The 13756-nt window shown below is 39.2% G+C and overlaps 1 protein-coding gene and 1 pseudogene across 1 annotated transcript in view; one reads left to right on the top strand and one right to left on the bottom strand.

Moving 5' to 3' along the window:
- LOC146003488 (relaxin receptor 2-like) overlaps positions 1 to 13756 on the top strand; it is a 354498-nt gene that overhangs the window by 98141 nt on the left and 242601 nt on the right. The gene's annotated exons all lie outside the window — the stretch shown is intronic.
- LOC146003762 (ATP synthase F(1) complex subunit delta, mitochondrial pseudogene) lies at positions 7907 to 8436 on the bottom strand (annotated as a pseudogene).

Raw genomic sequence — 13756 nt, 5'->3', positions numbered from 1 at the left:
TGGAACACATTGAACTGTTATCATTACGTCATCAAACATGTGAAAATTCCCAAGTAAATGATCTTGTAATAGCTATATACATTTCTTTTTTCTGACATTTTTCTTTCAAAATCGCGATATTAAAACTCAGTAAAAAATAAGGATGCAGAATTCCATGTTTATTCACTTCAAGGACAAAGGATTGAGGATCGTTAGAGAGCGCTAATATTTATAAATATTTACAAAATGTATACTGAAATTCTGCAAATTTATGAAGAAAATCTAGTAACGTCACCGATAAAAGATATAAATGTGTTCAAGTACTGCCATGTAAAGTGAATTATACAGTCAACTCAGCATTCGCTTCAAAGGTAATTCCAAAATGTTTTCAATTATTTCAATTACTCTCCTTACTTTGTGCATTTCGTGTTTGAATTAACTACAGTTATCTTTGTATTTTCTCTTCTGCTTTCGAAATATTAAAAGAAATACAAGGGATTTTATATTACTATTACGACTATTACTATCTTCCATTGCTGATAAATTGTTGTTCTTTTTTCAATAAGAACATACAACTAAAATCTCATGATAAAAGATTACGTTGCTCCACATCTACTTAGATTTTTAAATAAAAATCTGCTAACCAACGTGACGTCATATCCCACCAAGGAGTACCCTAATGACCAACCTGTATGTATCGATCTTGATTACGCGTAGATTTGGCAACATGGCCCTCGGTTGCCATGGCAAACGGTGCTGCCATCTGTTATCGAAAATTACCACAAAGTTGCCTTTAGTTCGGCCTTAAAAGTTACGCGTATGTACAGTACACTCCTGTTCGCGTAAAGTGGCATATTTTATAAGGTTGGAGAGTTGATGTACGTGCCACTTTATCTGAACAAGAGTGTACAAGGGTGTAACATAGTAAACCCACTAAGTCCTTCCCCCCGTATGATAAAATTTCAAATCGCATCCTGTACATAGTGATGCCTGTCAACCTCCAGGTTTGAAGTGAGAAATAACAGCACACTGCAGATCTTGACATTTTATTGCATACATATACCATCGTCGAAGTTATTCACAAGAATCAACAGAACCTGGTTTATCCAAAACCACAAAAACTCCGTAAAACCAAGCTCGTCGGAGACCGACCTGTGAGAGCGGAACTTATTCAAAAGTTTTCCTATTGATGCGAAACGCTTTGTTTTGCACCCTGGGACGTTGCCATAGATACGGCGAAAAAACAAATTGAATTTCCCGCGCTGAAAAATATATGTCGTTCTGTGAGATGTTTCACGTGGCAAACTACGGTAGTTGTTTAATTTTTAAAAATTTCATTCCACTTTGTGCACTTCTTCATTTCACTTTTCCCACTTTACGCTACTCTACCCACTTTTGACAAGTTGAAACAAGATGAACAGAAAAGAGAAGTTGGTATTGAAGTTTGTTAAGTAATTGATTGACTGTACTTAAATGTGAAAATCTACTAAAATCTGATACTTTTTGGAAATGTTTGTAAACGGTAAATCCAGCCATCTTTCTACGTTTCGGGGGGTGGGGTCAGAGGCACAAATTTATAATAGAAAAACAACACAAAAAATTTGAAATTGTTCCTTACCTCTGATATGTATTTAAATTAAATTAAGTGTACACTTCGACAAGACAGCACTTCACCACCAATACATAGCAAATTATTGACTGACTAACAGTTACAATAGAAACTTACATTAACCCAGCGTTGCCGCTCTACACGTGTCCATTGTTGAGTTTCGACGAAATGGAATTTTATGATATTACTAGTTAGCAGTAATCAAAAGAGACGATATTTAAATTCGTTAAATATTTTGACTTTTAATTGTCAAAAATACTCAATTAGTGCTTATTATTACGAAAAGTTTCAGTAAAAAAACGTTCTACGTAAAATTAAAATGAATTAACCTTTAAGTAGGTAGGTGGCCAAATTGTACAAAAGTGGGTAGTGGGGTGCTCACGACACCCCACAGAAAAAAATACACTTACAGTTATATTTCTAACAAGTATAATTGTAATATATGTAATTTTACATTATTTGTACGGTTGTAAGATTGCGAATATTGAAAATAACTAAATTTGCAACTTTTTAAGGACATTTTTATAATTTTCCTTTTTCCTTCTATTTTATAGGGAAAATTCCTTATTTTATTATATTTTTTTCTTCTGCACTACTAACCACGTCCAATAACTAATAGCTTTTTGACATGTTCCTGTTCTTTCTTGTATTCCATTTCGAAGAAAAGAAAAGCCACAAGTATTGCAACACTCGAGCAAGATAAAGTTTAAAACAATACCCAAGTATGTAGGTGGGGTGTTGATAACACCCTAGAACACGGAGCTCTTTGTTATTGTGGACCAGCACACACAATCAGGCGACTAAAAGACCTACCCCTCAAGGAGTAAACAACATGAAGGTAACGGAAAGATGAACAGTGTTGCCAACTTTTAAGACTATTTTTTTTAACAATTTTTAGAACCGGGGTGTTGTGGCCACCCCACATACCCACTTAAAGGTTAAGAAAATCTAATGTGAACATGGTTGCCAAAATTCTTAGCTTCTGTCCGAATGCTCTACCAGGTTATTGAGATTTTAGGGGAGGACATTTCTATTTCCCGAGGGGATTACCCTCCCCAGGCCACCTCCCTGAATTCATCAATGTGTGTCAAAATATGTGAGAGTACATTCGCTCAGCTTCATTTTACGTTGAAAATGAGACAAATTTCTAGATTATGTGTTAACCGAAACCACGGTAGCTTATGCTTATCTGTTTGTCTTTATCTTATTCATGGTTTTCACCTTCTCACAGGTTTATAAAATTTACATTCCTTAGACTTTAAGCATATAATATAGCCTCGTAACAGATATAAGCATTCCCCTATTATTATACAGGGGCCTCCCCGATGGTAATGTCGTTTCCTTGTAATCAAAGGGTCTCGAGTTCTCGGTGGAGGCACATTGCACAGTGGTTCGGATCCACTTTAAAAATTTAGGTCCAGTCGCGATTAACCTATCTGTGCTTAAAGTGGACTTAAAGCAACAACTATTATTATCACACTAGAGACTGACATTTTACGTTCATTGGAATGTACATGTACACTCACCTCAAATAGTAATCCGGCAGTTTGTTTCTTTATACAGCATATTTGCAGATGATGCAATTAAACCTACAATTGTATTAATATACGCTGTATAAAACACACCTCATTACTAACTTCTTTGACCCTGTACGTGTGTAATATACACATTCTCAGTATCTGAGAACGAGGTCTTGTTCGTTCATATCAAAAGTGATCACATACTGATCATCGGATCAGATATCCGTTGAGGACCAAGTTGTCGTGTCACGAAATAGAGCACGTGGTCGTTTTGCCTTCAGGTTGCTGTGTAAATAACAGTTGAAATGTCATGAAAATTTGAGCAATATACAGCCTAAACTATAATTTTTGTCGGGCTTTCAAGGTTTTTATTTAAATCTCGTCGTATATGTGTGCATGCGCGCTCGTGCGTGTGCGTAACAAATATTCATGTTTGATTGATTGATTTTGTTTATTTTACTTCGCTTTTCTGCTCCTTTTTGCTCATCGTAAGATGAGGATGAGCTATGATGTTATGAAGTTGAAGTCCCACAAGAAACGCCCATACGCAGGTGGAGATTCGAACCAGGGACCCGTGGCCTCGTAACGCGCTGTGATAACCACTTTGCGCGAAGGTCGGCATGAATATGGATATATATACGAGGGTTACAGCAAAAGTCACGGCAATCATTTTTCCCACGATAATGCGGGTCAGGAAATACATGCAATGTATTGTGATGCCACTAGATGGCAGTGGCTGCCAAGATATTGAACTGTGGGAAGTGGGAAGTCAGTGCGTGTTTAATAGTCGTGCAGGATGAATGTGACCCGGCGTGAACAGCGTTCTTAAGTGAAAATAGCAGTTCTCCGTGGAAGGAATGCGAGAGAATGTCTCACTGAGCTCGTGGATGCTTCAGGAAATGATGCTTTGCCATACGGAACTGTTGCTAGGTGGGCAGCAGCATTCGGACGTGGAAGAGAAGCAACTGCCAACATGCAACGTTCAGGACGACCTGTGACTGCGCGTATTTGGTCTTTTTCTCTATCCTGATACAGATCTCTATGTTGTTCAAAATTCATTAAACATTATCATATACCGTGACCTTCCAATTGAATATTTTAGAATTTCTTGCCTGACCCGTATTATCGTGAAATAATGCAGTTGCCATGACTTTGCTGTAACCCTTATATATATATATATATATATATATATATATATATATATATATATATATATAAATGCATGTGCCTGGAGGGGAAAATGCATGCCACAACGATTCAGAAATTGATCTGTTTGAAGATTGTGTCTCTCTAGTACTAGGTGAATCACACCAGTGGATTTTCTTGCCTCACGTGTCGTGCTCACAAGGCCAATGCCAAGTCCTGTGTCATCCCATTGTTATCCTAAATTGTGACGTAAGCACTGGAAATTAGATCACACTTCACCAAAAGTTGTTTTGCCGGATGTTTGTGTTTTTCATGGTTATCCGGAGGAAAATAAAAGGGTTTCTAAAAGAAATATATTGTTTACATAAGATGCCGAAGGTACGAGAGTTGGCGAGGAAAAAATTGGATTTTTTTTTTCTTCGAGACCGTAACAGATGGATTTCAAGAACCACCCTTACAATGAGCCATGCATATAAAATATGCTTTATTGAATTCTCTGAGCTACTAGACATTGGCAGACAATAGCCTTGATACCAACTAGAAACCCTTTTCACTCCATGGCTGTCTCTTTGCAAATCAGAAGGATGAGCAAAGAGAGACGGCAAAGACCATTGGCTAAAGGCAAAAGTTGGAATAGAGAGGAGTGGTTTTAACCATAAATGGTGAACTACAACATATTACATAAGTGGTATAATCAAGGAACATTCACACACACATATAGGAGATCTTCTTATTGTCGTCATCTCAGTACTAACATTTATACTTAACTATATTTGTACAGTGTGTCTCATGTCACTTGACAAATCGAAATATCGCGAGAAATATGCATCGAACAAAATAATGTTCCATATGAAAGTATAATAGTATTGTGGGGGCAAGTCACCTACGCTACATGGGGCAACCTTGAAATGTTAAAAGGGAACCCCTAATTCTTATTGCAGATTCGAATTCGACGTCCGAAAATACGTAGGTTTTGTCCGACACATTTTGTTCCATTCGTGATAGATAGATGGCGCAGTAAGCGCAACGTATTGTAACACCATTAAGCCTTGTTTCCATGATATGAAACACTAGATATGCTGACCAAGGCAGTAATTTATTTTATTATAAAACATAAACTAAACGTAACGTTTCAACCTTCTAGCAAGGTCTTCTTCAGACTCTGCACCAAGTACAAACGTAACAAGGTACAAAAACAGGACGATATATAGTATATACACAAACATTACTCCCCTCCAGACTATTAGAAACTTGTTCTGGAAACATTCATAGCAGGTGGCTTTCCCTTGTCAACTTACTTTCACCTGAAAGGCTAAACATAATTACTTCCATCTAGAATGTGGTTGGACTCTCTATCTCACGCTCTTTTTCCTTCATTCTTCTTCCTTCTTCTTTCCCCTTTCTCTCTTGTCCTTTCCACTCTTTCTAACACCTTCTTCCATTCTTTGCTTAAATTCAGTCCCCCATTCCAGTTCATTGTGTCTTCTTCACATTTCTTCTCTATTTCCTTGGCCTCTTTCTATTTTCTCACTAGTATTCTCTGCTCCCTTCCTATCTGCTTTCTAATAGTCTGGAGGGGAGTAATGTTTGTGCATATATATCGTCCTGTTTTTGTACCTTGTTACGTTTGTACTTGGTGCAGAGTCTAAAGAAGATCTTGCTAGAAGGTTGAAACGTTACGTTTAGTTTATGTTTTATAATAAAATAAATTACTGCCTTGGTCAGCAACGTATTGGTTGTCTCTCGCAAATGCAGTGGCTGGCAAGTGTGTGAGGAGGAATACTGTGGCCTAGAAGCATTGTGCTCTCAGTAGTCAGTGATTGTATGGTCAGTGCAGTGTGACCCCAAAGAGTCTAACGACACAGTCAAGTGGGTTATCATTAGGGCTAGGATCTTTATGACTTAGCATATTTTTTTTTTGTAAGGGTGGTGTGTTTCCTAAATATATAGAAATTCATATTGTGAAGAAACTAATTGAATTAAGGTGCTTTTTAAGGGCATAATTTGACATATATGTCCATTTCTACGTGATAAAGCATATTTTGATGGATTTTCGGTCATATTCAGCATATTTTCGCTTTTTTAAGAAATATACAGTCATTTCCCAAGAGGATTCGTTCTTACTCCCATGTTCACTCGAGTTTTTTTTGTTTGTTTTTTTGACTGCAGCAATGTCGTTTTCATTTTTAATTGAATATTTACATTGTGCATTTCAACTTATCAGGGCCCATAAAGTGAACTAAAAATAGTATGTATATGATAATATTTCAGCGTAAGTTAGATATTGATGTTTGAAACAGTCTAGCTATAAGGGCATATTTTGTAAAATTTTAGGTCATAAGAGCATATTTTATTTTGCATATTTTGGTGATTTTTAGGTCATAAAAATCCTAGCCCTAGTTATCATCATGGATTATCTATCCGTAGAAGAAAACATTGAAATGATCCTTGCTTATGGTGAATGCAGAAGGAACATCGACGATGCTGTGACCCTTTATGCGGAACGTTTTCCTAACTGACTAAGATCGAGTTGTCAAAAGCAAGATTGTTCGAGTTGTCACAAAGAGTTTCGTGACGAAGGAAGTGTACAACCTAAAAAAAGGGTTCGTAGAACAACTGCTACTGGAGAGCATAATCAAATTGCAGTCCTAGCCGCGGTGGCTCATAATCCCCAGGCGAGTACGCGACTAATATCATCGCAGTTCTTACGTTTCCATAGGAGCGACAAAAGGAAAATGTTAGATTTAGACAATAACAGATGGCAGCACCAGTGACAAAGGATAAAACTAATTTTAACAACGTAGGAAGGTGTAAAGGATGATTGGAACAAAGATGAAAAGTTAGATAATTACTATGTGTAATCGAATCAAGTTGCATACGCAAGAATGAATTATAAAAAAGGAGAAAAATGTGAATGATGGCTGACAAGTACACTTACGATAAGTATAAAAAATCAAAGAAGGTTGAGAACCGATTTCGATTTTAATCTTTCGTACCTCTTATGAAGAATGGTGTTTGTTAAGAATTGTTTTGGTTCCCAGTGGTGACAATATTTCTTTGGGCAGCCCCATGACAGAGACTGTTGTGGATGGAGGTGATCAGGAGTTTCGATGCCAAAAATGCATCGAAGTGAGACTTCAGCGAAATCCGACTGCTACTGTTTCGTCTCCAGCAACAGTGATGATGCCTGAGTGGGTCAATGTTTTGGTGGCCTCCCTAGCGGAAAAGGAGCGTGAGCGACATGAACAGCTGATCGCAGCGTTCTCAGAGAAAGACCGAGAGCGCGAGGAGAAATTGAAGGCCGGAAAGGAGGAGGAGAAGAGACGACATGAACAGCTTACGGGCCAGTTATCTGAAATAGTGCAGCAACTTAGTTCCATTCCTGCACGGATTCAGTTAACTGAAGAGAGGATAACTCAGGTGGAGTCGGCACAACAAGAACAACTCGTTTGTAAACAGACTGTTTTAGAGACTGCCAGGAAGGAAACCACCGAATTGCGACACGTGACAGTAAATAAAATTCCAAATACTTTATATTAAAAATATCCAAAATCTTGAATCACGAATCGCGCGCGTACATACTGATTCGCACATGTTAAAATTTATAATTTATTGTGTCATGCACGCTCGCAGGCAGTGATAAGCAATTTATTTAACACGAAAGTCCGCGCACCGCCTTCACAGTTAATAGCAAGACCTCAACTGCTATTTCTGCTTCTGCCTTATCAACTTCTGTTGTAGCGGAGGAGAGCTGATTCTGAGCATCCTGTAGAGTCTCTCTCGCTGCCGTAAGATCTAGCTGGTCCAGTGTTGCTGCTTCTTCTGCCAACACTTGTACGAATGAATCCTCATTAAACGTTACTGATCCACTCGATACGAAGAACTTCTTTGAGGCCCCGTCGTTTTCAATTACAGACACAATTCCAGGCTTCAGAACTGCCAATGTCGGTACATGCTTTGGAAGAATACCGAAGTGGCCGCTGAGAGATGGAACATCAACTTGACGTACATCTGCATTGTGATAAAATACCTGATTGGCTCCTGCAAATGTAAAAAACATTTCATCTGCATATCCTCTGCTCTGCATAAGGGCTATCAGGGGCCTTTTTGGCAAGGTCCTCAATGTTGAACGTACTAGGGATGCCATTTCTTCACTTGCCCTGCACTTCTTATTGAGTTCGCAAATTTCGAGGAGCGGTGTGTTGCCAATTCGGAACTCCATACCCTGGAGTAACGAGTGGTGGCACGATGCATTGTTTTTGTGGCTCCCCACGTTGGGCGCCACCAATGCAACGCCCCACGTTGGGCGCCACAAAAACAATGCAACGTGTCACCACTCGTTACTCCAGGGTATGGAGTTCCGAATTGGCAACACACCGCTCCTCGCTCCGGCTGGTCAGTTGGGAGCACCAGTTCTCACCCAGGGATCGGGATTAAGACGATCCACCCTTCCTCCAGGAAGGAAACCACCGAATTGAGACACGTGACAGTAAAGAAAATTCCAAATACTTTATATTAAAAATATCCAAAATCTTTAATCACGAATCGCGCGCGTACATACTGATTCGCACAAGTTAAAAGTTATAATTTGTTGGGTCATGCACGCTCGTAGGCAGTGATAAGGAATTTATTTAACACGAGAGTCCGCGCACCGCCTTCACAGTTAATAGCAAGACCTCAACTGCTACCTAATGCGCGAGGCGCAGCATAACAGATTGTTCTAACTTACAATACAAACTCATAACATAAAATAACACAAGAAAAACTGATAATTTATATGACACATCAATGTTAATTAGTGATAGTAAGCTAAAGTTCAGGTTGGCAACAATTAAAAATGCCAACGTGGAAGTTTTACATCGCCAAGAACACGAAGCGTGGTTCCCCCGCTCCTAATATAAACAGCCAATAGGAATACGATATTTTATTGAAAACGAGGGAGAAATACTTTGCTATAATATTACAATATTAAACTATATAGAAATAACTAAACTGATGTTATCAAATAAATCATATTTGTCCTTGCACATAAAAATGATTAAATAAAGATATAGTTTATAACGAAGACAAATTACTTCAATCTTGTACATTGTTGAACAAAAATCGATATTAAGAAGAGATGTATTTAACTTGTGCTTAAAAAACAATAAAAACGTTGCATATATTATTTGGGATAATTATTAGCCTATAAATTCTGAATAAATGTTGCAAAAATACGCGAATAATATTATAACATATGATAAAACGTAAATATATACATTAATTATAAAAACATTTAAGTATAAATAATTTAATCCAAGTTCTTAACTTGAAAGTATACGAATAAGATAAATGCCAATATACAACTTAAATCTGCCTAACATGGCGGTCGTTACAATTTCCCCCTTGTCGGCATAATTTTTTTTTTAAATAGATGCTTACTATCCCATAACACAAATAATATTCGGTTGAAACAATTATAAAATTATACACTCACATTACACTGAGGACATAAGTACTTGACTGATCCAAGTTTTCTTTCAAAAACAATATTTGGCATATGTAATTTATAGGTTACATGTTAACGTCGAAACTTCGAATAAATGTAAATTAATATACACATACATAAACAATCAACTTGGATAATATAAGATATACCTTCGTAAATATAAGCTTGCTGTAACAAAACATTTTACAGGTCTGACAATTCTTTCATCAAAATTTTTGTTCCTTTTTGGTCATTGTTATTTGACCTAGTTTTTATAAAGAGCGCAATCTTCATTTGACAAACTTATAGCTTTGCTTCTTTGAGCTTATCAATATATCAGTGTTTATTTTTTCGTCAACAATGGCACTTTTATCGTGTTACAACCATTGTTGTTACATAACTCTTTAATTTGCTTCGGTCAGAGAAAAATAAACAAGACACAAAATAAAAGAACTGATTGTTACAACGCTGAAACTCTATATATCAACAATGTTTTTCTTACATGAAAAAGTCTTATAGCTTAGCTTCCAAAAGAAAGATTTTTTTCCTTTGCTTCGTTTTTATCGTAGTACATTAAGGAACACAATGAACTAGATTGTTCATCATTGTTGAAAATGAAAAAGAGAATGTTGAATAAATCTCATTGGTAGTCCGAAGTTTCTTGAGGTTGTTGGACAAGGAGGATAGAATAAAATGTTTCGAAGGAGCAACACCGATATTTTCATAAACAGAATTGTTCAATAACCATATATTTTCTGGCATAAGCGAGCCACAGCTGATCTTGAGAATTATAGGACTAGATAAGACATGTTCAAAAGCATTAAGTTGGTTTTACTAAACAGCTGTTTTCCTACTTAGAAAAAACTTTCTCATGCGCGTTGCGTGTGGCATCGATAAAAGGTTTTGAAACACAGGCACCTGTTTCATTAAATTTACTTCACTCTCCACTCTGCTAAATCTTTCTCACCTTTCTGGAAATTCGACTTCATAAGCCAATAGGAATTAAAATACGTAGGCTACATTTTGACTCATATAATTTACACTTCAGGTTTTGTGCATTTGTCGTCTACTTATCTTCACAGATACGATGCTCACATTTATACTATCCTTTGGCACTCATATCACATATAATATTTTCGGTGACGGAGGATGCATCACATAGTTGAAGTGTCAACTTATTTACTTGAAAGTCTACTTTTAGTCTAGTAATCACATCGAAAGGAAACTCCAAAAACATGTCAGCGGGGAGATTCTCCACAACACAGATGTTGATTTTATGTCCACTATGAATAAACAAACAGTCCAGCTAGAGTGGTGTTACTTTTGGAGTATTACAGTCTATAGATATAGCTCTTTTATGTCAGTTCCTTCCCTATTTGACAGGTCTATTCCAGTGATAACATCACGTGGTTTTTCTGAGGCAGTTCGCTCCTTGCACAGTCCTTGCCCAACTCGGAACGAATTAATTAGGCAAGACGAGCGTTTTCCTGGCCACTATGACCATCAAGACTCCAATAGTAGCGCCTTGTATCATTTATGGCCTCTTGCTGCTCAGGTGTTAATTGCAGGTCTTCAGTATTGGTCTCTGCGTTAACCATTGGTCTGCGCTGCGGTGAATCAGATCTTGACCGGTTTCCATAGTTCCGGCGGTTTCCTCTTCTCGGAGGAGTCCAGCGTCTGGTCCTGTCTGAGCGCTCATCTGTTTGTACCGGGCGGTTTTGCTGATCTAGGCGACGAGGTTCCGGATACGGGCGATATTGTCTCTGAACCTGTCGATTAGGCCATACGTTCTGCCTAATTGTGCGGCGCACCTGCGGCGACCTGGTATTCTGCGGACGACGAGAATTAACATCTCCATCACGTCGTCGCGCTCACCACCTGTGTTATCATACTGTCTGAAGCCAATAGGTTCTTCGCACAACTCGTAGCTTTTCAGGAAAGCAGTGAGATCACGAATGTTTCTGGGTGCATTCGCAAGGCACAGACGACGTACACGGAAGGGCAATTGTTCGATAATTAGCGGAACAACTTCCGGTTCTCGCAGAGTGTCCGATAGATTATTAAAACCCTCGTATATGCTCCAGGCATAACTTTCCATGCTCGCATTGGTCTGCCGCGAGTACCGCCGTCTTCGCAAGGCTGCCATTTGACTTTGCTTGGCCTCAATAGAAGCAAACTGTGTCTTAAACTGATCACAAAAATCCTCGTAATCGAAAAACTGGTCACAATTAGCCGAGAGCCAGTGCTCTGCAGTGCCAATAAAAATTCTCGACAACAAGTCCAATCGACACTCATCTGGTACTTGTATCAGATCGAAACTTAGGTTCAACTCGCGGAGGTATTTCTCGGCAGAATGGGCTTCGATGTTTCCATCAAACTTCGGCAGCTGGTTGATGTCTGTCATACGGGGAACTCGAAAAACACGATCTTGGCACAGGACACTGTCTTTGTCAGATGGATCTTTGTATCTCATTCCACGCCGCTGATCGGTTCTTGCTTGTTCGTTTGGATGAGAAATGGGTACCTGGACATGAGAAGATAGCTGTCTATCGTTACCCATATTGCAAAGTCTATCAGCTGTTTGGGCACCGGGTACTGACTTACGGGTTAAGTCACGCTCGTTTGTCACTGGAAGTTCTAGTGAAGCTAAACCTGTACCTTCATGGAAAGCAGTGTCTGCACGTAGCGATAAGTTTGTCACTCGTTCTCCAAGTTCTTTTATTGAGTCCATTAGAGTGGAGCGTGTTTCGATCACCGTACTCTTCACATGTGTTCGAAGTCCCAAAATTTCACTTGACAGAAGACCACTGAGACCCGTCACTTCTTCCTGTACCGCAACAACTTCAGTCTCTAAAACAGTCTGTTTACAAACGAGTTCTTGTTGTGCCGACTCCACCTGAGTTATCCTCTCTTCAGTTAACTGAATCCGTGCAGGAATGGAACTAAGTTGCTGCACCACTTCGGATAACTGGCCCATAAGCTGTTCATGGCGTCTCTTCTCCTCCTCCTTTTCGGCCTTCAATATCTCCTCGCGCTCTCGGTCTTTCTCTGTGAACGCTGCGATCAGCTGTTCATGTCGCTCACGCTCCTTTTCCGCTAGGGAGGCCACCAAAACATTGACCCACTCAGGCATCACTGTTGCTGGAGACGAAACAGTAGCCGTCGGAGTTGGCTGAAGTCGCACTTCGAAGCATTTCTGGCATCGAAACTGCTGATAACCTCCATCCACAACAGTCTCTGTCATTGGACAGCACTCCGGGTGATAAAGAAGCCGATACTCCAAACATTGGTAACCTGAAGCGTCGCTCCACGGCTGGCTGCAGCATGCTGCCGATGTCTCGGAGAGTTCGGTGCGAACTCTAAGTATCCGACGATCCCCACGATCCATCTTCTGGAAATGGCAATGGATTGGGTGGACAAAACACTAAGGGAGCACTGGGCAACACTTCACTGGGAAGGGGGAAGTCTTCTTTCTTCGGGCCCCTTAGTTGCGGCACCACAAAATGCATTGCAACGTACCTCCACTCGTAACTCCAGGGTATGGAGATCCGAAATGGCAACACACCACTCCTCGCTCCGGCTGGTCAGTTGGGAGCACCAGTTCTCACCCAGGGATCGGGATTAAGACGATCCACCCTTCCTCCAGGAAGGAAACCACCGAATTGCGACACGTGACAGTAAATAAAATTCCAAATACTTTATATTAAAAATATCCAAAATCTTTAATCACGAATCGCGCGCGTACATACTGATTCGCACATGTTAAAAGTTATAATTTGTTGGGTCATGCACGCTCGCAGGCAGTGATAAGGAATTTATTTAACACGAAAGTCCGCGCACCGCCATCACAGTTAATAGCAAGACCTCAACTGCTACCTAATGCGCGAGGCGCAGCATAACAGATTGTTCTAACTTACAATACAAACTCATAACATAAAATAACACAAGAAAAACTGATAATTTATATGACACATCAACGTTAATTAGCGATAGTAAGCTAAAGTTCAGGTTGGCAACAATTAAAAATTCCAACGT

Source organism: Lepisma saccharinum, chromosome 20 (assembly GCF_977018435.1).
Source record: "Lepisma saccharinum chromosome 20, izLepSacc3.1, whole genome shotgun sequence".
Lineage (NCBI taxonomy): Eukaryota > Metazoa > Arthropoda > Insecta > Zygentoma > Lepismatidae > Lepisma > Lepisma saccharinum.
This window is presented reverse-complemented; position numbering and strand designations above follow the sequence as displayed.